The sequence below is a fragment of the Piliocolobus tephrosceles genome, chromosome 3, assembly GCF_002776525.5.
Source record: "Piliocolobus tephrosceles isolate RC106 chromosome 3, ASM277652v3, whole genome shotgun sequence".
NCBI lineage: Eukaryota > Metazoa > Chordata > Mammalia > Primates > Cercopithecidae > Piliocolobus > Piliocolobus tephrosceles.
The window spans coordinates 5,468,338-5,494,805 of record NC_045436.1 but is presented as its reverse complement, the minus strand read 5'-3'; the positions used below and the strand labels follow the sequence as shown (position 1 = coordinate 5,494,805).

Below are 26,468 nucleotides of genomic sequence, written 5' to 3'. Positions count from 1 at the left end.
AGCCAGAAAAAAGAAAAGGGATGAGAAAACACGCGGGGAAAAAAATGTGGTTCCACAGCAAGAGTGGGCCCTCATGTAAACTATGAGCTTTGGGCGATAATCGTGCATCAACGTAGGCTCCTCCCTTGTACGGATCAGACCCCTCTGGTGCCAGATGTCGATAGGGAGGCTGCGTGTGGGAGCAGCGGGAAACTCCCTGGACTTTCTGCTCAATTTTGCTCCAAACAAAAAAAATGGCTCTTAAAAAAGAAGTAAATTCAAAAGAAAAAAAAACATAAAAATACATAATCCATTTGAAAAAATTACAATAATCAAAAAAGACAGAAAAGGAAAATGGAAAACCACAATAGATGTGGTTTAATTGAGTTGATATTAAAGCTTTGGTAGAAAGGCACAAAGAAAATGGCCTAAGAGTTCAAAGCCCAGTGAAAGCACGAGGGGTACTTGAGGGAAACTAGGGGAGAAAGGTTGAAGACACGGTCTCCAGCAGAATGGGCTGCCATGAACCCTTGGGGTAAGAATTGGGGTTAGGTCGTGAGGAGAACAGCTGCCTTCTGATGTCATCCCTCCCTCTGTCAGGCACCCTAGGCAAGAAGCCGTCCAGAGAGACGCCGAGGCCAGGGACTGAGTGTGCTCGCACACCTTGCCCTGAACCTGCACTTGTGTCCCGATTTCTGCCTGTGCCGCCATAACACGTACCACAATAGGGTGGCTTAAACAACACCGGCGCATTCCCTCACGACTCTGGAGGCTGGAAGTCTAAAACCAAGGTGTGAGCTGGGCGGTGCTCCCTCCAAAGTCCTGAAAGGAGGACCCTTTCTCGCCTCCTCCAGTGTCTAGCAGCCCCAGGAGGTCCTTGGCTGTCAGCAGCATCGCCCTCATCCATCTCACATCTTCTTCCGTCTGTGTCTGTCTCCACATGGCCTTCTTCTCCCTGTGTGCACCTGTGTCCAAATTTCCCTCTTCTTTTTCTTCTTCTTCCTCTTTCTCTTCCTTCTTCCTTCCCCTTCTTACTTCTTCCTTCTTCCTTCTCCTTCTTCTTCTTCTCTTTCTCCTTCTCCCTCCTCCTCCACCTCCCCCGCTCCTTCTTCTTCTTCATCTTCTTCTTTTTAGAGTGGGGTTCTCACTCTGTGGCCCAGGCTGAAGTGCAATGGCACAATCATAGCTCACCGCAGCCTCAAACCCCTGGGCTCCAGCAATCCTCCTGCCTCAGCCTCCTGAGTAGCTGGGACCACAGGTATATGCCAGCCACCATACTCTGGTAATTAAAAAAATATATTTTTTTTAATTGTAGAGATGCAGTCTTGCTATGTTGCCTAAGCTGGTCTCAAACTCCTGACCTCAAGCAAACTTCCTGTCTTGGACTCCCAAAATGTTAGGACTACAGGCATAAGCCACCATGCCTAGCTAAATTTCTCTTTCCTTACAAGGACAGCAGTCCTTTGGATTAAGGCCCAACTTAATGACGTCATCTTAATTTGGTTACATCTGTAAAGGCTCAGTTTCCAAATAGGTCACATCCATAGGGGCTTCAACATATCTTTTAGGGGAACAAAATTCAAGCCGTAACAGTGGGCTAGAGTAGCTCATCCCCTCACCTTGTCCCCGAGAGCCAGGCAGAGAGGATAACCCTGGGTATGGAATTCTGAGACCTGCATTTGTATCTCAGCTCTGTGGCTTACTAGCTGCGTGACCTCAGACAAGCTGCCCGAACAGTGAGCCCCAGATTCGGCGTCTATAGCAGGGATCCGAATGCCTACAACACCTCCTCCCCACCACTGATGTGAGGATTCCACGAGACGGTGTTAGTGGATCACTTTGTAAATCTAAAACTCCAGGCAAACATCTGTTGTCATTGCTTCAAACAAAGGGCCCAGCTTCAACCACCTGTGGCTACAAAAAAATGGGGGCAAGTTTCCATCAATACTCTAATTACAACCAATTGCATGCATTTCCGTCTGCCCACACAGGAAGTTAAACCCCTCAGAGCACCTTTCTGTTATTTCTGGGGGTCCCCCTGGGCTGTGTCACACGTGCTCTGGAATAGGAATAGGTTCCCATGTACCTGGGCGTCTGCTCTTCTTTCCCGCTCCTGAGCGACCAGGACTGCCTTCCCCGCTGCTGGCACCCCCGAGATCACCACTGTTCTGGTGCCACTGGGTCCCCCTACTCAGGCCTTGCAAAAGGAGCACGCGCTCCCCACCTTCTCCTCTGCTCCACCTCATTCCTCTCCGCAGCCAGCTGAAGCTGGGCTATAACCTTTAACCAGGCCTTGTTTGAAGTGTCAGCAGAAGGGATGCTCAAAACAAGGGGACTTGGGGCTGCTAGTGCCACTGCTCAGTCAGTCCCCCCGAGCTTGCCTCCCTGTAGCAGGGCCTGCCCACCAGGGTGCTACGAGCACACCTGCCCCCCACCACGCAGGACAGCCCTCCAGAGACTCAGTGAGAGCAGCAGCTCCTCCACCCATGGGAGGCAAACTCTGCCTCCCTGTGCCTGAGTTGCTGTCCTAGGACAGGCCACTTTCCAGAAGGACTGGCAGTGGGAGTTCCCACTGCACTCGGGGAAGTCCCCATGCCGTACCCATGGGCCTGCAGCACTGCTTCCTGACCCCACGCCACATGATTCCACTGGCACATAATGGTCCAGAGGCTGCAAATTAGGCACACAGAACTGTTTCATTTGGGTCATACAGTTTAAAAAATATATATGAACTATTATCAATATTCCCATTGAGATAGTTTACACTTTAAAAAATCTAAATTTCTATCTTCTCTTGAAAACAACATTCAGCCTCTGGATCTGCATGTCAGTCACCAGCGAGCTCTGCAGCAGCTCTCTGCAGTTGGATGTGTGTCCCTCCAAATCTCAGGTTGAAATGCGATCCCCGGTGTTGGAGGCGGGGCCTGGTGGGAGGTGTGTGGGTCATGGGGTGGATCCCTCATGAATGGCTTGGTGCCATCCCCATGGTAATGAATGAGTTCTCGCTCTGTTAGTTCCCAAGAGAGCTGGTTGTTAAAATGCCCCTGGCGCCTCCCCACACACGTGCTTCCTCTTGCCATGCCATCTCTGCCATCTCTGCTCACACGGCCCCCTTCCACTTTCCACCCTGAGCGGAAGCAGAGCAAGGCCCTCACTAGAAGCAGATGCCTGATCATGAACTTTCCAACCATCAGAATCGTGAGCCAAATAAACCATCATATATACATATATATATTGCCCAGCCTCAGGTATTCCATTATAGTAACACAAAATGGCTTAAGACACAGCTCCTTCCTCTAAAAGGTCTCTTTTAGTCCTGTGTATCACCTTCCCAGCCCCTGCAGCCATCTGAATTGGTGGGATCATGCTCCTGCAGTGGGCCCCAAAGGTCCACTCCACAGAGCGCTGGGCCTGAGCTCGTTCTGGTGCCATTCTCTCCTCCAACCTGGGACGGCGATTCTGTCTGTGTGTCCTTCCTGGACAATGCTGCTGTGAGCTCTGCAGCTCCTAGAAACACCTGCACAAAGAAGAATACAGCCTCAGAGCAAGAGAAACCGGCAGGTTAAGGGCAGGCTGCACGGCAGGTTGCCGCAGAACTCACCTTCAATCCATGTGGGGCCAGGAATCATTCCTTCCCCCTTTGTGCTACCCTCCATCAGCACCATAAAAGAGCTGGTGGAGACGGGGTCCTTGCACAAGCAAGTACAATTGCCATCTAGTTAATGGTGAGGACCCAGTCAAGCGGGAACAGTCTGCCCCAAAGATAAATTTCAGTTTAAGCTCTTTTAGGAAGCCCCTGCTTGCAATTTTTAAGGAGTCAATTTTCTAGAAATTTTTCCATGAAATTATTTTTTTAACCTTATCATTTGAGCACCTGTTAACATCATATCGCTGGTGTTTCCGACAGACTGCAAGGTGGAGCATGATAACCGATAGAGACCAAAACTTCACACGCAGACTGTCATAAACGAAATGCTGGTGGGAGGGCTGGGGAATTTCCATAGTACTAGAACCTCTGACACCCTGTGGGCATAAAAGAGAGCACGAAAGTTGCACATACTGAATTTCTCTTTGCATAGAGGCACAAGTGCATCTCTCCTGTTTGACCTTGAAATATTAAAAGAACCACAAAAAGGTATCTGTTTTGGGAAATCCCTCATGCCCCAGTGCTGAGAAGGGCAGGTGGACTCAGTCACAGGGCTCTGTCCCTTTAGGTCTATTGACCACAGCAATGGTTGTAGGGAGAGGTGCCTCTCCCTCATTCTTTTTCTAATATCCTCCCCTCCTTGCTTCCTCACTCAGCCTACCTCCCCAGCTACACAGCCAGTGCAACCTTGACCCATTTAACCAAAACGCTGCCAATGTTATGGGACAGCAAATCAACATAGACAATTTGGAATTTTCTGCCTTAGAAGATACAGCTTTTGGCCAGGTGAGGTGGCTCAGCCTGTAATCCCAGCACTTTGGGGGGCCAAGGTGGGCAGATCACCTGAGGTCAGGAGTTCAACACCAGCCTGGGCAACATGGCAAAACCCCGTCTCTACTAAAAACACAAAAATTAGCTGGGCGTGGTGGCACGTGCCTGTAGTCCCAGCTACTCGGGAGGCTGAGGCAGGAGCACAGCTTTCTCGTCTTCTGTGCAGGTTCCCCGCATTGCCTCCAGTTCCCCGCATTGCCTCCAAGATGCTGGCGCCATACGTAACTCCTACCACCTAGAATCCTCCTCAAAAGCATTTTTCAGTTCCTCAAATTTTAGACCCAAGGAGTGAGGCTCAGGGAAAAAAACCTCAGGATTCCTTCTCACCTGCCTGTGGCCCACCTTGTGAATTCTGACTTCCTGTCCCATTTGGGAGTTCTGGTCCTCATTCCTGTCTGAGGACCTGTCACCTGATACAATTCCTAGCAGGAAAGTCCATCCATGTCAAAGAAGACCACACCTGCACATACAGACCTAGGCCTTAATATTCAGCCTACGACAAGATGGTCGCCTCTAGCAACAGAGCCCAGTTATTTGCAACAGGAACACACACCTCCAACAATGTCAGACCTGCCCCGTGCTCTAAAAAGTATAAATTCTGCCCAGGTGGATGGACTAGTCTAAGCTTTCCTGTAAATGGGGGCCTGACATGGCTACTGGCTGCCTAACATCTGAAGAACTTTCATCAGCTAATTCAACTAAACTTTGCAAAGCCCTGTGCCCTCCTCCTCCTTAAAGCCATACTCCCCAGTGTCAATGCACTACTCAGAGAAGAAAACAGCAGTGTTTATGGGGTGAGGCCTGGGGTCAAGTTCTTCTCTGCAACTTAAATTCTCTACAGCTCACTTCCCTCTCCTGTCTGACCCATTAATACCTAGTCCTATAAACAGTCCTATAAATTTGCACACAAAGTTAGTTATTAACCAGCACCAAGGCTGCATGGGGTTTCTGCAAGATGACTTACGGTGATTACTTACATGTGAGTTGAGCATAAACATCCTCCTGGAACATTCAGTCCACGCCTCTGCAGCATGGCTGTCAACTCTAATAAATGTTTCCAGGATTAAAAGGCTGGTTTCTCAGGGTGTCAAGAGAATAAGGCCAACTGGTGGTGAATCAGAAATATCCGGGGGGAGGCCCTTTGGAGAATCATGAATAAGTATGACAAAAAGAAAAACATTTTAATTTTTATTAATTACTGAATAATTTCCTATAGCATCATTGTTAGATTATTAATGAATACCATGAACTAAGTTTATTTTATTATGAAACAATTCTTTTTAATATACTTATTAATCTATCAGTGATAATTATTAATTAACTTACCATATGGATTAATTAATGCATAATGATGAAGTAGGTTGAGAAGGGCTATATCAAAATATGGAACAAAACCAGGGGGATAAGCAGGAAAAGAGCTCTGCTGTGTCATGGGGCTTCCGGAAAATCAGATTAAGACGTTCTGCAATTGGAAAAGTACATGTCCTCTTCTGTAGTGTGTCCTCTGTACAAATGCTTTAAAACTTCAAATCACCTGATCTTTTTTTTTTTTTTTCCAGAGTCTCACTCTGTCACCCAGACTGGAGTGCAGTGGTGCTATCTCAGCTCACTACAACCTCAACCTTCCAGATTCAAGCAATTCTGCTGCCTCAGCCTCCCGGGGCGAGTAGCTGAGATTACGGGCATCTGCCACCACACCTGGCTAATTTTTGTATTTTTAGAAGAGACGGGGTTTTTCCATGTTGGCTAGGCTGGTCTCGAACTCCTGACTTCCAGTGATCCACCCACCACGGCCTCCTAAAGTGCTGGGATTGCAGGCATGAGCCACTGTACCTGGCTGTCCTACCTGATTTTTAAGGAGTAAATAATCATTTGTGTAGATTTTAGTTGTTTGTGTTTTTTTGTTTTGTTTTATTTTGTTTTGTTTTAAAAAGTATAACTTTTGGCCAGATGTGGTGGCTTATGCCTGTAATCCCAGCAGTTTGGGAGGCTGAGATGGGTGGATCATGAGGTCAAGAGATCAAGACCATCCTGGCCAATATGGTGAAACCCCGTCTCTATTAAAAATACAAAAATTAGCTGGGCATGGTGGCGGGCACCTGTAGTCCCAGATACTTGGGAGGCTAAGGCAGGAGAATCACTTGAACCTGAGAGGCGAAGGTTGCAGTGAGCCGAGATCATGCCATTTCACTCCAGCCTGGCGACAGAGTGAGACAGTGTCTCAAAAAATATATATATATACACACACATATAATATTTAATATGCCAACAAGTTTTTTAAGTTTTTTTCTTTCTTTTAACTTTTATTTTAGGTTCAGGGGTGCATATGCAGGTTTGTTATGTAAGTAACTTGCGTGTCACAGGAGTTTGGTGTGCAGATTATTTCGCTGTCCAGGTCATAAGAATAGTACCTGACAGGCAGTTTTTCGATCCTCACCCCGCTCTCACCCTCCACCCTCCAGAAGGCCCTGGTGTCTGCTGTTCTCTTCTCTGTGTCCTTGTGTCCTCAATGTTTAAGTGAGAATATGTGGTGTTTGGGTTTCTGTTTCTGTGGTAGTTAGTTCATGTAGGATACTGGTCTCCAGCTTCATCCACGTTGCTGCAAAGGACATGATCGCTTTCTTTTTTATGGCTGTATAGTGTTCCATGGTGTATATGTACCACATTTTAGATTTTAGATTTAAAGAAAATTCAGTGCCCCCAAAATGTAATCAGCTGCAAACATTTCACCAGGTGAAAACTTTCTCATCCCACAAATTTTAGGCCATGGAGAGTGTGATTTTCCCAGAGTCTAGGGAAAAGTTAAAGCCCTGGGCACAAGGTAAATTCACTTAGAATTTCAGGGTAGATACTGATTTTTATTAGGCTCTCGTGCCACCCACAGAAATGCCGCATGCTCTTAGTTATCAGCCTCACCCTAATACCTGTACACCACATCCTGTTCAGCAGAAAGGAGTATCCACTTTAACACCCATCAGGGAAAAAAAAAATGCTCTTTTTAAAATAAATCAGTGACAGTTTTCTCAAATAAAAAGTTGGATCAAGAAATAAATGCAGGCTAGGCACAGCTTCTCATGCCTGTAATCCCAGCACTTTGGGAGGCTGAGGCAGGTAGATCACAAGGTCAGGAGTTCCTGATCAGCCTGGCCAACATGGTGAAACCCCATCTCTACTAAAAATATAAAAATTAGCCAGGTGCGGTGGTGGGTGCCTGTAATCCCAGCTACTTGGGAGGCTGAGGCAAGAGAATCGCTTGAACCCAAGAGGTGGAAGTTGCAGTGAGCCAAGATCACGCCACTGCATTCCAGCCTGAGTGACAGAGCGAGACTCTGTCAAAAAAAAAGAAAGAAATGCATAAATAAATGTATCCCTACAATGGAATATTATTCAGTCATAAAAAGGAATGAAGGGCTGGGTGCAGTGGCTCACGCCTGTAATCCCAGCACTTTGGGAGGCCGAGGCAGGCAGATCACAAGGTCAGGAGATTGAGACCATCCTGGCCAACATGGTGAAACCCCATCTCTACTGAAAATACAAAAATTACCTGGGCGTGGTGGCCCACACCTATACTCCCAGCTACTCAGGAGACTGAGGCAGGAGAATCACTTGAACCCGGGAAATGGAGGTTGCAGTGAGACAAGATAGCACCACTGCACTCCAGCTTGGCGACAGAGCAAGACTCCGTCTCAAAAAACAAAGAACAAACAAACAAAAACAGGAATGAAGCTCTGACATAGGCTACAACATGGATGAACATTGATTGGAAACATGCTGCTAAGCGAAAGAAGCCAGACCCAAAAAAAGAAACACTGAATGATTCCACTCATACAAGGAACCTAGAATTGGCAACTTCATAGAGGCAGAAGGTTGAAGAGAGGTTACCAGGGACTGAGGGGAGAGACAGCTGCTGTTTACTGGATAGGGAGTTTCTGTTTGGGATGATGAAAATAACAAAAACATTTTTGGAAATAGACGGTGACAATGTTTGCACAGCATTGTAAATGTAATTAGTGCCAGTGTACCGGACTCCTAAAAATGGTTAAAAAGGCAAATTTTATGTCTATTTCATCACAATAAAAAAGTACAAATATTAAAATAAATGAAAACTTGGAACACCTTAAGCCATAGAGTTCCGCCGGGGAGTGTTTGACCGAAAGGACCGACCAGACCACGTTCCCAAGGCTTTTCCATCCCAGACCACTCGCAAGCCCGTCTCCTCCAGCTCCACGGCCCCTCCTCACTATTCTGCTGACCCGATGGCTCTGCTTCTGATCTCAGCCTCACCAAGAAAAGCTTCCAGACTCACAGAAACACACTCTGGGAGATGAGCTTTCTTAAAGCCTTTGCTTTTGGTTTTAATAAAAAATATATATATATCTTAAAAGCAAAACTGCTATCTAAAGCCTGCTAAAAATATAACTGCAACTTTAGGAAAACGTAATTACATGTGCTATCAATCACTGGCCCATGATCAATCTATCTATATTTCCCTTTTCTCTCGTTTCAGAAAGTAAGAATAAAGTGGTTTTGCCTAAATATAAAAACCTAATCTCTCTTCTCATCTCTTCTACTTCCTTGTATTAGATTGTCTTCCAGAACTGATCATGAGGTCCCTAAAGCTGGCTCCAAAGACAGGATCCTCTGAGAAGGTCTCCACTCTTTAAAAACACCCACTCACGCCTGTAATGCCAGCACTTTGGGAAGCCAAGGCGGGCAGATCATGAGGTCAGGAGATCGAGACCGTCCTGGCTACCACGGTGAAACTCTGTCTCTACTAAAAATGCAAAAAAATTAGCCGGGCGTGATGGGCGCCTGTAGTCCCAGCTGCTGGGAAGGCTGAGACAAGAGAATAGCGTGAACCCAGGAGGCGGAGCTTGCAGTGAGCTGAGATCAGGCCACTGCACTCCAGCCTGGGTGACTGAGCAAGACTCCATCTCAAAAAAAAAAAAAGAAAAAGAAATTTTATTTGTAAACAAAGACCTGAAATCCGTGATTACACATTTCACGTAAGATGGGATGGGGGCTTTTGCTCCAGGTGAGCATGCATGGCTTGAACTTGACTCAAGGTCACCAACTAACCTATGTTGAGAAGAACCTTAATGTGATAAAAAGAAGTGAGTGTGAAATTTCCTACCAGAAAATGTTGAGGGTTAATTTTCTGTCAACTTGGCCAGGGCAGTGTGCTGATATGTGGCTTAACATGAATCTGGATGTTTCTGTGAGGGTCTTTTGGATGAGATTAACCTTTAAACTGAGGGACTTGGAGTAAAGCAGATTGCCCTCTCCCGTGTGGTGGGCCCCATCTAATCAGGTGAAGGTGTAAAAGGAAAATATTGTGGGCCCTCAAAATCACTAAGCTAAAGGGAAAATTCAAGCTGGGAACTGCTTAGGGCAAACTTCCCTCCCATTCTATTCAAGGTCATCCCTCTGCTCACTTAGATAAATGCAGATCTGACTGCTTCCTTTGGAAAGGCTAATCAGAAACTCAAAAGAATGGAACCTTTTGTCTCTCACCTACCTGTGACCTGGAAGCCCCCTCCCTGCTCTGAGTTGTCCCGTCTTTCCGAATTGAACCAATGGTCATTTTATGTATGTTGATTGATGTCTCATGTCCCCCTAAAATGTATAAAAGCAAGCTGTGCTCTGACCACCTTGGGCATATGTCATCAGAAACTCCTGAGGCTGTGTCACGGGCATGCCTTCTCAACCTTGGCAAAATAAACTTTATTTTATTGATTGATTGATTGGTTGATTGGTTGGTTGGTTGAGATGGAGTCTCACTCTGTTGCCCAGGCTGGAGTGCAATGGCGCAATCTCGGCTCACTGCAACCTACGCCTCCCAGGTTCAAGTGATTCTCCTGTTTCAGCCTCCCGAGTAGCTGGGATTACAGGCAACAGCCACCATGCCTGACTAATTTTTGTAGCAAAATAAACTTTCTAAAAATTAATTTAGACCTGTCTCAAATGTTGGGGGTTCACAAAGGCCTGTATAGAACAAAAGACTGACCTTCTCCCGAGCAAGAGGGACTTTGGTAGCAGACAGCCTTCAGACTTGGACTGCAGGATTGGCTCCTCCCTGAGTCTTCAGCCTGCTGGTTCACCCTGAAGACGCTGGACTTGCCAGCCTCCATAATCACGTGAGTCAATTCCTTAAAATAAATCTCTCTATATGCCTAAATACACATTCTATTGGTTCTGTTTCTCTGGAAGACCCTGCCTAATACAAAAATCTAGGAACAAATCCTGACTCCTCTGCTACATATTTGCAGAATGTTTTCAGTAAACCAATTAATCTCTCTGAGGCTAAATGTCTTCATCTGTGAAATGGAGATTTTTATAATACCTGGAAGTGTTCTGGGGGTAATGTACATAAAGCACATGAGATATCATGGGTGCTGTTTGGATGAACCGAGGCAAGATGGTGCACTTCCGGGTTCTTCATCCCCACCCCCCCCCAACTCTTCCCGCGCGCGCGAAAATGCAGCCGGCGCCCAGGGAGGGTGCAGACCAACTGGGCATGCGCCAGGTGACGTCAATCCGAAGAGAACAAGATTTACCTGGTCGCACCTGCGGAACGCCCCTGACACGCCCATGCCCCACCTATTGCCCTCCCACTCCTAGAAAAGCCGCTCTCCGCCATTGAGCCACGCGGCCTTCTCACAGCCCCGGCGGCCTTCTCACAGCCCCGGCGGCCTTCTCACAGCCCTGCGGCCTTCTTGCAGCCCCACTCCTGTCGGGATGTCGGGACTGTGGGAAGTCCGTCCGAGAGCCCCACGGGGGGACTCTGCCAGCCTCCTTCCCCGGAGGCCGACAGACTTCTCCCGCACACCTTAGGTTACCAAAATAAACGTGCAGTTTTGCTGTTACACTTGCCTACCCGCTGCTTCTTTTGCGCCCGCTCGGCTGGTCTTAGAAAAACAAGACAGGTGCCAAATAAACAGTAGCTTTTAAGAGGGAATGCCACTGACACAAAACTAAAGAAACCACTTCTCTTCTCCATAAGTTGCTTATAGCCTTGGAAAAGAGCTAAATAACAATGGAAGTAATGTGTACTAAAACAAATAACTAGGGCTTCAGATTCATGTGTCTTGGGTATGATGGGAACTAGAACGTGCCACCCCAAAATATGCCACTTTGGCATACGAATTGTTTTGAGCTGAAGGCAATCAGCTGTCAGGCACCCCCTATTCTGTCTAAAAACAGGACATAAATTTCCATTTGTAAGGATGTCCCTCTTTCCTATACGAGGAAGAGAAATACTCCAGAGTCAACTTTTAGCACCTGAGGCAACTCTTATCTGCTTAACAAACATTATTAAACAACACTTGTTTATTACACATTATATTCCTTCACCTTCCCATAACTTACCTCTCATCTCAGAAACCCAAAATCCCCTTGCCTTTGTCCAGTCTAAGATGGTATATAAGCTCCAAACTCTACCTGCCTCTTCGAGTCACATTTCATTGTGAATTCCTGTGCTAGCAGACATCATTATACCTGTTTTTCTCTCTTGTTGGTCTGTCTTGTGTGAATTTAATTCACAGCACCCCCAACCACTGAATATAGGAGAGTAGAGAACAGATGTTTTTCCTCCCCTACAAGTATGACTAAAAATATAGGAGATCTTGCAATTAAGAATTGGCCTATGAACCAATATTCCCAATCTCTAATCTCAAACCTGTTTTTTCCCTCCTGAACTGATGGTATGTTGACCTAGAGATGATAAAGACAAAGTTATTTAGGAAGGTAATGCTGGCAGCCAATTGGGTGGAATAGCTGGAAAAGTTCCTTTAAGAGTGAAAGGATAGGCCAGGTGTGGTGGCTCACTCCTGTAATCCCAGCACTTTGGGAGGCCAAGGCAGGCAGATCACCTAAGGTCAGAAGTTTGAGACCAGCCTGGCCAGAATGGCAAAACCCCATCTCTACTAAAAATACAAAAATTAGTTGGGCATGGTAGCACATGCATGTAGTCCCAGTACTCAGGAGGCTGAGGCAGGAGAATTGCTCGAACCCAGGAGGCAAAGGTTGCAGTAAGCCGAGATCATACCACTGCAATTCAGCCTGGGCCACAGAGCAAGACTGCCTCAAAAAAAATTAAAATAAAAAAGAGTGAAAGGATCCATAATTACAGGTAGGTTATCATCAGTTTTCTATTTTTGCTAGATGTTGAAATTAGGTGTATTGAATAAAATGCATGGGACTTAAGGTCTCAATAGTTTCTTTCAAATTCCAGCTCTGCTTCTTAGCAGCTGCCATTGGAGAAGTGATTATCCTCTGAGCTTCATTTTGTTCATCTATAAAACCCAGTGACCAGCACATAGGAAGAACACAGCAAGTGCTGATGTCATTGAACATGCAGATAAATGAATGATTAACAGTCATTGAATTGAAAACTGTTTACCAAACCCAGGCTTGGAAGATTCAAAACAGAAACAGTGGTGTTGACAGAGCATTATGTTTTAATGGATGGATGACAGTAAATAGAAAAAGGGGGTTGATTCTGGAAAAGCGGAAAGAGCTTCAGAAATACTGGGAAGCTCCTGGCTTTGGACGCTCTGTCTTGTTGAAATATTTAAGCCTCAACGTACTTTCTCAACCTCATTTTTAGTGAAAGAAGGAAGGTCTATTAAAGAGAGCAGGAGAAAAACCATGCCTCAATAGCCAGAGTAAATCTAGTTTCCACCACACTCAGGGTGACCGGTGGTCAGGGCAAAGCAGCGTGGATGCTCCTGTCAGGATTTTTCTGTCCTGACCTGAGATGCTTCTGGGTGAACCCATCAGACAAGATGCTTTCTCAGACTCAAGTTCAACCACGTGGACCTCAGAGGACATATAACATTGTGTTTGTTGTTCCAGCTAGTACCCAGACAGGAGTCACCTGTGTGCGTGCCTTTGCATGCATAGCCACAGGGGTTTTCCCAGCTCTGGTTCTCTAGTTCACTTGAATGAACACAGGAGGGAATCACAAAGGCCTGAAGAATGTGTGTTCTTTTCTTCTGTTTTCCTGCACAGGTGCTAGTGTATTAAAAGCAAGAGCAAAGGGGCAGCCTGATGACTGACGAGGTGATGAACAAGAGCAGCGTGTGTGGCCCGGCTGTTCCTAGAGAACAGTATGCAGAGTGTATTTCTCCATCACCCTCTCAATTTCCAACTACATCCCAGTTGTCCCCTCCTCAGTCCTGAGGGGCTTTCTTAGTTGAGTCATAAGGGTAACCTCCAGGATGTCTCCAGAGCTAGAAGGAAGTTGCATAATATCAGTGTTTTTTAAGTACTTTTAGAAAACAGTGACACTCATTTGACAAAAAAATTCAACGTACAGTGATTTCTTTCACTTACTGCTGTTGACTTTTCAAAAAAAAGATAATCTAAGGTCCCTTCCCTCAAGGATGGATTTACAACCTCCTTGGGGAGTCAAGCATAAAAATTACATAAGAGCTATGCAAGAATTGTACCTATATAATAGATTTTAAAATTAGATTGAGAGCAAAAACATTTATTGAGCATGTACTATGCTCCAGGTACCTGCATAGGCACTTTTATTTATTCCTCTGATTAAACTGTCCTGTAAGGTGTGAGATATTATCTGCATTTTACAAAAGGTAGCTCGAGGTTCAGAATGGTTAAGTAACAACAGGGTTCAGGACATGCTACCCCAAACTGTGGTACCTTGACACACGGAATATCTTAAGCTGAAAGAATCTGAGAGATGGCACGTGCAAGCAGCTCCCTCTCACCTTTCCCCTCACCTTTCCTCCTGAATCAGGTCATAAAACCTAGGAAGGATTTTCTGACCTTCTCCTGAACCAGAAGGTCAAATCCCAGCTTCGCTTCTTAGCAGCTGCCACTGGAGAAGTGATTATCCTCTGAGCTTCATTTTGTTCATCTATAAAACCCAGTGACCAGCACATAGGAAGAACACAGCAAGTGCTGATGTCATTGAACATGCAGATAAATGAATGATTAACAGTCATTGAATTGAAAACTGTTTACCAAACCCAGGCTTGGACCCTCCTGTGAGCAGTGCCCTCCCCAGACCCGGAGAAAGGGAACATCCTTATTTCTGAAGAGAGAGAAGAAGCTGAACAAACAGGCCTTGCTCAGTTTCCCCCAGTTTATTACCATCAGATTACACTCTTTCCCCAATCACGTTTCCGCACACCCGGCCACTCCTCATCAAACCTGCTGTACAAAAGAAGCCAGGTTGAATTGTTTCTCTGGGTCTTCATTTCCTTATGAAGGCCCCCGTGTCAAGTAAAACTTAGATTAACTAAATGTGTATACTTTTCTCTTCTTAATCTGTCTTTTCTTGTATGGGCCTCAGCCCTGAACCTGGGATGTTTGAGGAAGATACATTTCCTCCTGTACAAGTGTCTTCTCGTTCAGAGTTTCCGATTCCAAATCCAGGAGTCTTTCCACTACGTCAAACCTAATGATAAATATTCAAGTGTGTACAAAAGAAGGATCCCTGTAGTTTAGTGCATCCAGAGAACCGCCTTGGCTCTCCCAGTAGTACCACTCTGACCTGAGGAAGAATAAGGCCTTTATAAACACAACTTGGCTGCACTCCACTGGCATAAATCCCAATCAGACAGTCAACCCCCTTCCCCATTCCCATCCTCTGGCCTTTCGAGAAAAGGGATCCACCCTCCTAAGGGAATGTTCATTTTGCCACTAACAGGGAGCAAAGGCCCTTTCTGAAAACGCTGTTTGCTGTCCAGTAACAGCTCTGTGGAATCTTTTAACACATGGCAATTCCATGGCAGGATATCTGTGTTGGTTTTGTTTTCACAGAGTGGTCACAAAGCTGAGTTCAAGGTGAGAAGTGAAAAAAATTAAATGAATGGTAGCTTTTTCCACATGACTTTTCACTGCAGAGACCCGGCCAGGTCAGTCCCCGCCCCTGCTCGGTGTGCGCACTTGCCATGACACACACACACGTGGTATTCATGAGTGCGTGTCAGGAAAGCAGCAGTGTCGCATGGACAAGCGAGTGTCAACAAGGGATGTGCCTCCTCCACACATCATGTGGTTAATGTCCAAACTCGCTCACCCCACAGTCACGTTTGGCTCTCGGTTGATCACTTTGTTCATGTTAAGATTCAACAGGAAATATTGTTTTTACAGGGTCTGGAATTTTAATGAGTCTAAGGATTCCTGATGGTTTTATTGACTTTATTTGTGGGGTTCTCAAAAGGAATCTCACAGTGTAGTTAACAGCAAGGAGTAAGCATTTTCTTACTTACAAAACCAAAGTTATATGTGTGGTACAAAGATGAGAGACTGGGGCCGAGCACGGTGGCTCACACCCGTAATCCCAGCACTTTGGGAGGCTGAGGCAGGCAGATCACCTGAGGTCAGGAGTTTGAGATCAGCTTGACCAACATGGTGAAACCCCATCTCTACTAAAAATGCAAAAATTAGCCGGGCATGGTGGTGCATGCCTGTAATCCCTGCTACTCAGGAGGCTGAGGCAGGAGAATCACTTGAACCCAGGAGGCGGAGGCTGCAGTAAGCCAAGATCACGCCACTGCACTCTAGCCTGGGTGACAAGAGCAAAACTCTGTCTCGAAAAAAAAAAGATGTGAGACTGGGAGCAGAAAGAAAGCAGTACTCATGCCACACTGGGCTGTGGTGCTTTAAAAAAGTGAAAGAACAAACACATGAAATACCAGCCTCAATGCAAAACTAAGCTGGAATGGAGGAGGTTTTCCATGCTTTTTGAAACTAAAGAAAAACAGTCTGCACTCAGGCTGGGTAGAAATTGTAGCCTTGGGGGTTTTGTTGACTCCAAGAATTTCAGCTTTGCCTTAAGTGTTACTCAAAAGGTGAAATGGATTCAGCCAAAGGTTACCATATAAACACAAACAGGCACATTTTGAAAACAGTTCCTGGAGTTCCAGGGAGCTCCCTTTTAATTCATCCCTCGCTCAATGCCATATAGTTAGTGCTCAACATCCTTCTAAGAAAAGAACTGAGGCGGTTTATTATTAGTGGGGAAGAACCAATAGGCAGAAATACAAAGGGGCATAGAAAGATAGTAAGCAACATTTCTGCTACAACAAGAGTCCTTAACCACGCTTTACTCCTGCCTCAGGGCTTCTGAAACCTGCTTAAGCTAAGAAGCACAAACACATGTATGTGGGTCCATAATAGAGGTAGGTGAGGGCTACAGGTCTCCTTAGCTTCATTACCAGGTGGTATGTTACAATGAAAGCAAGTCTCAGACTGAATTCAGCCATAAAATAAACATTTAGAAGCCAGCAGGCTCAAAAACGTGGTACAACCAGTTCTGTAAACTCAACCAAGTACTGGTGCTTTGTTCTGCTGGCACACTGACAGGTGCCTTACATAACAGGTTCACTTAAGGCAGATGTGACAGTGTTCAAACAACATGACTTAGTTTCATGTCTAGTCAGGGTCAGGTGCAGGAACCTTCCTAGGAGCTGTGGATACAAGTCCTGACTCAAATCCCAAACCAGAGACAACATTTGGAAGGGCATACATTACCCACTAGGCTTTCTAGGTCATAACACCCTGTTTGTGCAAGGAGATGCAACCTGATACGGTGCTTCCACTCAGCCCACAATATACTGAACGACTCTTACTTCACCAGTGAGAATGACTTCTAAAATCCATTATGCCAGATAGCAAAGCTGTTGGTGTTCATTGAGAATAGAGGAAGTTCTTACAGCTGACTCTAGAGCAGGAGCTGCTTCTTTTCTTTTTTCTTTTTTGTTTTTTTTTTTTATTTTTTGAGATGGAGTCTCGCTCTGTTATGCAGGCTGGAGTGCAGCGATGCAATCTCGGCTCACTGCAACCTCCGCCTCCCAGGTTCAAGTGATTCTCCTGCCTCAGCCTCCCGAGTAGCTGGGACTACAGGCGCCGCCACCACACCCGGCTGATTTTTCGTAGTTTTAGTAAAGACGGGGTTTCACCATGTTAGCCAGGATGGTCTCAAACTCCTGACCTCGTGATCGGCCTGCCTCAGCCTCCCGAAGGTGGAGCTTCTTTTTTTTTTTTTTTTTTGAGATGGAGTCTCGCTCTGTCGCCCAGGCTGGAGTGCAGTGGCCGGATCTCAGCTCACTGCAAACTCCGCCTCCCGGGTTTAGGCCATTCTCCTGCCTCAGCCTCCCGAGTAGCTGGGACTACAGGTGCCTGCCACCTCACCCAGCTAGTTTTTTGTATTTTTTTAGTAGAGACGGAGTTTCACTGTGTTGGCCAGGATGGTCTCGATCTCCTGACCTCGTGATCCGCCCGTCTGGGCCTCCCAAAGTGCTGGGATTACAGGCTTGAGCCACCGCGCCCGGCCTGGTGGAGCTTCTTAATAGTCTTTCGAATTCCAACAGACCACCCCTGGAGTGTGTATTCCTTCCTGAATAGGGCCCTTCAATATTGACTCGCTGCTCCTGGTTGTCAATTAAAAACCCAGAGATAAACACCACCACCTATGCCGGCATTCTTAAACATGAACTGAAACAGTACAACATTTTTGCTAGGATCTTTGATTGTTTCTTGCAGGGCCCAGACTGGGGGATCCAGGCATACACCTGGGCTCAAGACTTAAGAAAGCCCTCTCTCTTTCCTGCCCTTAGGGTCTGGAGTCTTGGTCAGAATCTGCCCATCTTCAGACAGTTAGGGCTTTTTCTCTTCTTAACTGTGCCTTCCATCAACCTTATGAAGGAGGTGACGGTTACCAGGTTTAGAGTTCAGTTATTCCAAGTGCTTATCAGAGGAATTAAGCAGAAATTTTTGATGTTTTTGCTTCAAGCTATCAGTTCCAAGGTCAACATGATACCTTGATACTCTTAAATGCTCTGATATTTTTTGATTTGCTATGACAGGCACACAATATTAACTCTATGAATGCCAGACAAAATACCATCATAAGTGCTACATGTGGAGGGCCCTTGACAAAGACATTCTCAGTGACCAAACTAGAAGGGCCCTCTCAGCCCTCTTTTTAATAGGCTTCATCCCTGGACCCAGGCTTCAGCCTACCTAGTCCAGTTTCAGCAGGGATCCTGCTAGGCCAGTTTAGTGAGAATCCCCCAATCTTGACCTCTGATCACACTGGTCTGCCTTCAGCAAGAATCCTGTTAAGGTCAGTTTAGCAAGAATTCCTCTCCCCTTGATATTTTTCTTGGTAATTACTTCTCTTAATAATTTTCTACCCATGAACCTCCCCAGTCCCCATCTGATACTGATACGGCCTAAAAAACTTAAATCTCATACTGCTGGACTGAGTGAGGGCTTTCGAAACTCTGGTTGAGAAGCTGACAGATTCACGAAACTACTAACCCATGATCAAGCAAAACAAGAATTAATTACGTAGGACTGAATCAACTAAAGAAGGATTATAATTTGTATGGCTTTTTGTTTGGAACATTGCTTGTTTTTACTGTTCTATTTTCTGGAAATGAGGAACCCCTTTTCTTTTTATCTTAAGTTAGCTATAATATGTAACAATTTAGTAGATAGATTTCTATAACAAAAATGGAACATTTTTTTTCCTAATCCTTCCATAATTCAGAAACTATTACTGAGTCTTTTTATGTTCATGGTTGTATTAGTCTGTTCACACATTGCCATAAAGAAATACCTGAGACTGGGTAATTTATAAAGAAAAGAGGTTTAATTGGCTCACAGCTCTGCAGGCTGCACAGGAAGCATGGCAGCTTCTGCTTCTCAGGAGACCTCAGGAAACTTCCGGTCATGTGGAAGGCAGAAGGACAGCGAGCTGCATCACGTACCCAGAGCAGGAGGAAAGACAGAGTGGGGAAGTGCTACACACATTTTTTTTTCTTTTGAGACGGAGTTTCACTCTTGTTGCCCAGGCTGGAATGCAGTGGCACGATCTTGGTTCATGGCAACCTCCGCCTCCCGGTTTCAGGTGATTCTCCAGCCTCAGCCTCCCGAGTAGCTGGAATTACAGGCATGTGCCACCACACCCAGCTAATTTTGTATTTTTAGTAGAGACGGGGTTTCTCCGTGTTGGTCAGGCTGGTCTCGAACTCCCGACCTCAGATGATCCACCCGCCTTGACCTCCCAAAGTGCTGGGATTACAGGCATGAACCACCATGTCCAGCCACTACACACTTTTAAACAACCATATCTCACGATAACTCACTGACCATCACAAGAGCAGCACCAAGGGATCAGCAATGCTAAACCATTTGTGAGAAAATGTCCGCATGATCCAATCACCTATCCCTGGGCCTCACCTCCAACACTGGGAGATTACAATTGAACATCAGATTTGAGTGGGGACACAGATCCAAACCATATCAATGGTGATATAATATTTTATATGGGTTCAATAAGAATCTGTCCTTCTTGTAACAGAACATAATTTTAAAAATTGGTTAATCAAGGCTTTGATTAAAATGTCTTATTTGAGAATAAGACATGGGGGTCCGTTCCAAGATGGCCGAATAGGGACAGCTCCAGTCTGCAGCTCCCAACCTGATCAATGCAGAAGACGGGTGATTTCTGCATTTCCAACTGAGAATAAGACATAAAATCACATATGAACAGACAGTTTTGAGGAACTAAGGTTAAGTTTATGGAGCCAATGCGTATGAAGCCCTCCTGGAAAGTCTGCCTGGTACCTGGCTTATGGAGTTCCCAGCCTTGCAGGTGAGTCAGGAAGGTGACTCTCTGGCAGGCCAAAGAAACTCAGAATATTTTTAGGGCCTCAAGAAGAGAGGAACCCATCTGAATCTCGAGGCATTGCAGATAAGGCCTGGTAGTGCTTGACTTGGCTTTATAGCTTCAAGAACTCTTGAAAGCATAATCTGAGATTACTTGTAAAAAGTTCCAGCCATGGCAACTTAAATAAGCCTATATGGTCAGTTGCCATTCTTGCTGCAATTATGTAAATAAGTAAGTCAAATGTAATGAGACAAGACTTATTTTGTAAACAAGAATAATCTTACTTTGGTTAACTTGGATCAAAAAAGGGGGATGATAGTAGAAAGATATTTTGTAAAAACTATAGCACCTTCTTACTGGTTATGATTCTGGTCCTAAACTTGTCTTTCAGGTTTTGTTATCTACTTGTGAATTGAATGGGATGCTGTCATCATGCATAGCTTGTTAGTCCTTACCAGATTCTCAGTTCTTCTAGTTCCCTTTACTATCTGGCTACCACTCTCCAAACTGAGGTTTTAAATTTTTCTCCCACTGTCCTGATTTGGCATCAATGAGAACTAAAACCTAACTTCCCAGATCTTTATTGTGACTGTCTAAAGAAGCCCTTCAAGATGAAGTTGGATGCTTCTACACTCTGCTTGGAAAAATAACCATGACTGTGACACTGATGTCTATGCCATCGCCAAAGACATTCAAACTGCAAACCAGAAAATCCACGGGATGGCCACTGCAGTCCTCACCCCATCATGGAAAGATGCTTTGACATCTAGAAATCTTCTCAACTGGCTGCCCTGCTACCAAGTTTCGACAGGGGGCTCAGCTTGTCATTCATGGAAAAAAGGTCACCAAATGAGAAATTGACTTATATTATTCAAAGGAAAGAAGAATGTCTCTTTTTCCCTTGAACAAGAGGAGGGACCAGGAAAGACCCTCCCCTTGACCAAACTGTAGATGAGCTCCTCTGAGGCCTCTTTTCAACAAGCTCTGTCCTTGCATCCTGTCTTCAGCCTGCCTAGTCCAGTTGTGACAACAGTCCTGCTAGGTCAGTTTAGGGAAAATCCTCCCACCTTTGATTTCTCCTCTTAGTAATTTTCCATCCACTGACTCTTCTCCTCCCATTCTGCTCATTGGCTACAAATCTCCAGTGGTTTTTGCTGTATTCAGAGTTGAGCTCAACCATTTCCTCTCTCCTATTGCAACGGACTTGATACCTATTGCAATAATCTTGAATAACATCTTTCTTCCTGCTTTAATAAGTGTCAGAAAATCTTTTTCTTTAATACCATTCTACCCCGATATGGTTTGGCTCTGTGTCCCCACCCAAATCTCATCTTGTAGCTCCCATAATTCCCACGTGTTGTTGGAGGGACCCAGTGGGAGATGGTTAAATCACGGGGGCATGTCTTTCCCGTGCCATGCTCGTGATGGTGAATGGGTCTCAGGAGATCTGATGGTTTTAAAATGGGAGTTTCTCTGCACAAACTCTCTTTGCCTGCTGTCATCCGTCATCCACGTAAGATGTGACCTGCTCCTTCTGGCCTTCCACCATGATTGTGAGGCCTCCCCAGCCACATGGAACTGTAAGTCTATGAAACCTCTTTCTTTTGTAAATTGCCCAGACTCAGGTATGTCTTTATCAGCAACATGAAAACTAATACATACAATCATTCAAGATGGATTGAATGAGTTTTTTTTCTTCCCTGAAAAAAAAAAAAAAAAAGCAAAATATATTAAATAGCAATTTTAAGGTACTGGACACCAGACAATTAAGGATGATACTTTGATACTTAAGAGATGAGACATAAATAATATCATCCATACAGTGGCCAAATTTTACTACCTTGAAAGAGTTTTGAGGCAACGATATAGGGAGAGGGAACCCTGGTGGAGCCCCAAGGCCTCCCTGAGTTGGGGAGACAGAGCTGCGGGTTGGAAAAACCAGAGCAGTGAGAACTCACAAGCAGATTCCCAGAGAGAAAAGATTTGTGCACAGAGAGTTCTAGGGTTTTGCAGAGGGACCTCCTTAAGTATTCCTCTGAGTATTGGTTGGTGCATGCATGACAGATAACTACCCAAGGCCGAAAGAACCACCTGAATGGGTTAGAAGAAACAATGTCTGAGACTCACACACAGCTAGAAATAGTACCTATTCTTACCAGCCACATTTAAGACCATGATTCATGAAGCAATAAATAGAGCACACAGAAGGGTCTTAACTTAGTAGTGGGGAATAATTATGCCTAAACTGAGCACTGCTGTAGTACCACCTAAAAAATCTTAAAAGCAAGACTTTAAGTATTCAAGTGTTTCCAAGTATCTTAACTGTATTGCCAAACAAAGCTGAAGAACATTTATAAGATTGCAAAGATACCCAAGACCCAAAAAGATAAAATTATAGTGGCTGGCATCAAATAAAAACTTACTCATCATGAAAAGAAGGAGGTAAACATTAGCTATAATGAAGAGCATAATCAATAAACTGAAATCAAAACAGAACTCACACAGACAATAGAATAAACAGAAAAGGACATTAAAACAGTTACTGTAGCTGTATTCCAAATGTTTAAAAGGTCAAATAGAGACATGAAAGATTTAGAAAAGACTCAAATCATCTACAGATGGAAAGTTCAATATTGAGATTAAAAAAAAAAAAAAAAAAACCTATATAGGATTACTAGCAGATTAGCTATTGAAGAAGGGGAAAAAAGTGAAATGGAAATCATAGCAAAAGATGCTACCTAAAAGGAAACACAGAGGGAAAAAAGTTTTTTAATGAAAGAGCATCAGTGAGCTATGGGGCAATTTCAAGTGCCTAATAGACATGTAATTGGAATTGCTGAAAAAGAAGAGAGAGAGGTTGGCATGAAAAAAATATTTCAATAGGATAATGGCCAAACTTTTTTCCAAGTTTAATGAAAACTATAAAACCATAGATCCAAGAAGTTAAAAAAAAAAAAAAACAGCATAAGAAACACAAATAAAACTTTAGCAACACACTTCATAATCAAATTTCTGAAGACCAAAAAGCACCTTAAAAAAAAGATACTATGAACAAAAGAATGAAAATGAGGATGACATCAGACTTTTTAAAATCAAAGATATACAAGAAAAAATATGGTGCAGGAAAAAAACCACAAACCTATCAATCCAGAATTCTATATCCAGTGAAAATATTTTCCAAAAACAAAGTCAAAGTAATCACATTTTGGGACACACAAAAGCTGGAAAAACTCTTCATCAGAGGACTCACAGTACAGGAAATGTTCAAGAAAGTCCTTTACTCCAAACGAAAATACCATTCCAAAATAACTGTTAAATATATTATAGTTAATTTCTCATAAATAAAGCATCAGGTCAAAATGGCTTCAATTATGATTTCTATTAAACATTTAAGGAGTAAATAATACCAATTATACATGAACTTACCCAAAAAATTGAAGCAGAGGGAATAGTTTCCAAATTATTTTATTAGATTACCATTCCCTTGACATCAAAACCAAACAAAGACATTATAAGAAAAGAAAACAACCAACCAATATTCATCATAAACAAAGTTGGAAATGTTTTAAACAAAAATTTTAGCTAATCACATCCAACAATATATAAAAAAGATAATATATCATGATTCAGTAGGGTTTATACCAGGAATTCAAAGTTGGTTTAACATTTAACATTCAATCCATGTAATTCACCACTGAAAAAGATAAAATATGTGATCATCCTTATGAATATCGAAAAAGCATTTGATAAAATGCAATATCCATTTCTCTTCAAAAAAAAAACTCTCCTTAAAAAAAGATAGAAAGAGTTTCCTCGATCTTATAAAAGGTGTTCTACGGATAGCTAAAACTAATACCATACATAATGGTAAAAGACTGAATTTTCCCCCAGAGATCCAGAATAAGATAAGGATGTCTATTATCTTTATTTGTAGAGAACATGATTGTCTATGTAGACTAGCCAATGGAATTCACATGAAAAAGCTACTAGAAATAATAAATAAATTTAGCAAAGTTATAGACAAAATAAATTGCATTTCTATATACTAGCAATAACCCATTGGCAATTGAAATGGAAAGAAGTAATACCATTTACAATTAGTTCAAAAATATTAAATACTTAAGAATTAATCTGACAAAACTCTGAAAGATCTATATATTGAAAACCATAAAACATCGTTGAGAAAAATCAAAGAAGACCTAAACAAATAAAGAAATACACTGTGTTCATGGGAGAAAGACTCAATATTGTTAAGATGTCAGTTCTCCCCAGATTAGTCTATAAATCCAGTGCAATCCCAATCAAATTCTCGGTAGGCTTTTTTTTTTTTTTTTTGGAGAAATTGATAAGCTGATTCTAATACTTTTATGGAAATGCAAGGACCTAAAATAGCCAAAACAGTTTTCAAAAAGAAGAACAAATTTGGAGGCCTAATATAATGTTATTTCAAAGCTTATTATAAAGGAACTGTAATCAAACTAGTGCAATTTTGGCATAAATTTAGAAAACCAGATCAATGAAGCAGAAGAGAGAGTCCAGAAACAGAACTGCACATTTATGTGTTGGTGAATGCCAGGGATTCAGCTTAGGTCTAATTACTCACCACACAGAAAGCCAATCACTGAGACAACAAGTACTGCCAGGAAGAAAGGCTTTATTGCTGGTGATGCCAGCCAGGATATGGGAGACAAGTCTAAAATCTGTCTCTGTAACCAAATAAAGTTAGGAGTTTATGTAGGAGTTGCTCCAGGCAGTAGGTAGTTGAATCAGCGTGCTGGCACCTTGTTGTTAGGATGCAGTGATCTGGAAATCTTCAGCTTTCTGATACTATCTGGGAGGCCTGACAGTTGGTTTCCTGAGAAAGAAACTCAGATAAGACAAACGTAAATTTCACAAGTTTTAAAACCAGGATAGTCCATTTCAATGTTTATTAAAAACAACAACAACAACAACAAAACTGTATACAGTTTTTCCTATCAGTTCTAAGGGAAAATTGGGTCAGTTTCATTTGCATGACCAACTTTTTACAAAGATGCAAAAGCAAGTCAGTGGAGAAAAGACTGTGATTTCTATCCTATCATTACAACAATGATGTTGGCACAAGTGGTAATCTATAAGCAAAAAGAAAAAACCTCAGTCCTTACCTTGTACAATATATACAAACTAACTCAAAATGGATCATATACCTAAATGCAAAACCTAAAGCTAAAACCTTTAGACAAAAACTCTTGTGACCTTGGGTTAGATATCTTAAATACTATGCTAAAAGCATGATTTATTAAAATCATAAATTGATACATCTGACTTCATCAAAATCTAAAACACCTGCTCTTCAAAAGACATTGTTAAGAGAGAAAAGTCACAGACTAGGAGAAAATATTTGCAAACCATATCTCTGATAAAGGGCTTCTGTCCAGAACAGATAACACACTCTCAAAATTCAATAGTAAGAAAATAAACCCAATTTTTAGATAGGCAAAATATTCTAACAGACACTCTACCAAAGAAGATACACAAGTTGCAAATAATTACATGAAAATATGCTCGACAGTATTTGTCATTATGGTACTGTTACCAGAAAGGGCAGAAGGGGGTCCTGATGCAGACCCTAAGAGAAGGTTCTTGGACCTTGCACAAGAAAGAATTTAGGGCGAGTCCATAGAGTAAACTGAAACCAAGTTTCTTAAGATAGCAAAGGAATAGGCCAGGCTCGGTGGCTCACGCCTGTAATCCCAGCACTTTGGGAGGCCAAAGCAGGCAGATCACTTGAGGTAAGGAGTTCGAGAACAGCGTGGTCAATATGGTGAAACCCCATCTCTACTAAAAATACAAAAATTAGCCAGGCATGGTGGTGCACACCTGTATTCCCAGCTACTCCGAAGGCTGAGGCAGGAGGATCGTTTGAACCCAGGAAGCAGAGGTTGCAGTGAGCCAAGATCATGCCGTTGCAGTCCAACCTGGGCGTCGCAGTGAGACTCTGTCTCAAAACAAACAAACAAAACACAAAACAAAAAACAAAGAAAGCGAAGGAATAAAGAAATGGCTGCTCCATAGACAGAGCAGCAGCATGGGCTGCTAAGCTGCTTGTACTTACTGTTACTTCTTGATTTTATGCTAAACAAGGGATGACTTATTCATGAGTTTTCCAGGAAAGAGGTGGGCAATTCCTGGAAGTGAGGGTTTCTTCCCTTTTCAGGCCATATAGGGTAACTTCCTGATGTTGCCATGGCATTGGTAAACTGTCATGGTGCTGGTGGGAGTGTCTTTTAGCATGCTAATGCATTATAATTAGCATATAATGAGCAGTGAGGACAACCAGAGGTCACTTTCATCACTGTCTTAGTTTTGGTGGGTTTGGGC

General features: G+C 43.6%; 1 long non-coding RNA gene across 7 annotated transcripts; it reads right to left on the bottom strand.

The window, feature by feature from the left end:
* Positions 1-1,364: 1,364 nt before the first annotated feature.
* Positions 1,365-26,030, bottom strand: LOC111548476. 7 transcript variants are annotated; one of them, XR_002733435.2, is made up of 5 exons: positions 25,968-26,030; positions 24,712-24,963; positions 5,434-5,595; positions 3,854-4,002; positions 1,365-3,496 (listed from the first exon to the last, which is right to left on the bottom strand). It is a non-coding gene; the product is annotated as an uncharacterized LOC111548476 (long non-coding RNA). The 7 variants fall into 7 exon arrangements; XR_002733436.2 differs by lacking the exon at positions 1,365-3,496 and having other exon boundaries at positions 3,828-4,002; XR_003309756.1 differs by lacking the exons at positions 1,365-3,496; positions 3,854-4,002; positions 5,434-5,595 and adding exons at positions 12,526-13,689; positions 14,191-14,339.
* Between the last annotated feature and the right edge of the window lie 438 nt (positions 26,031-26,468).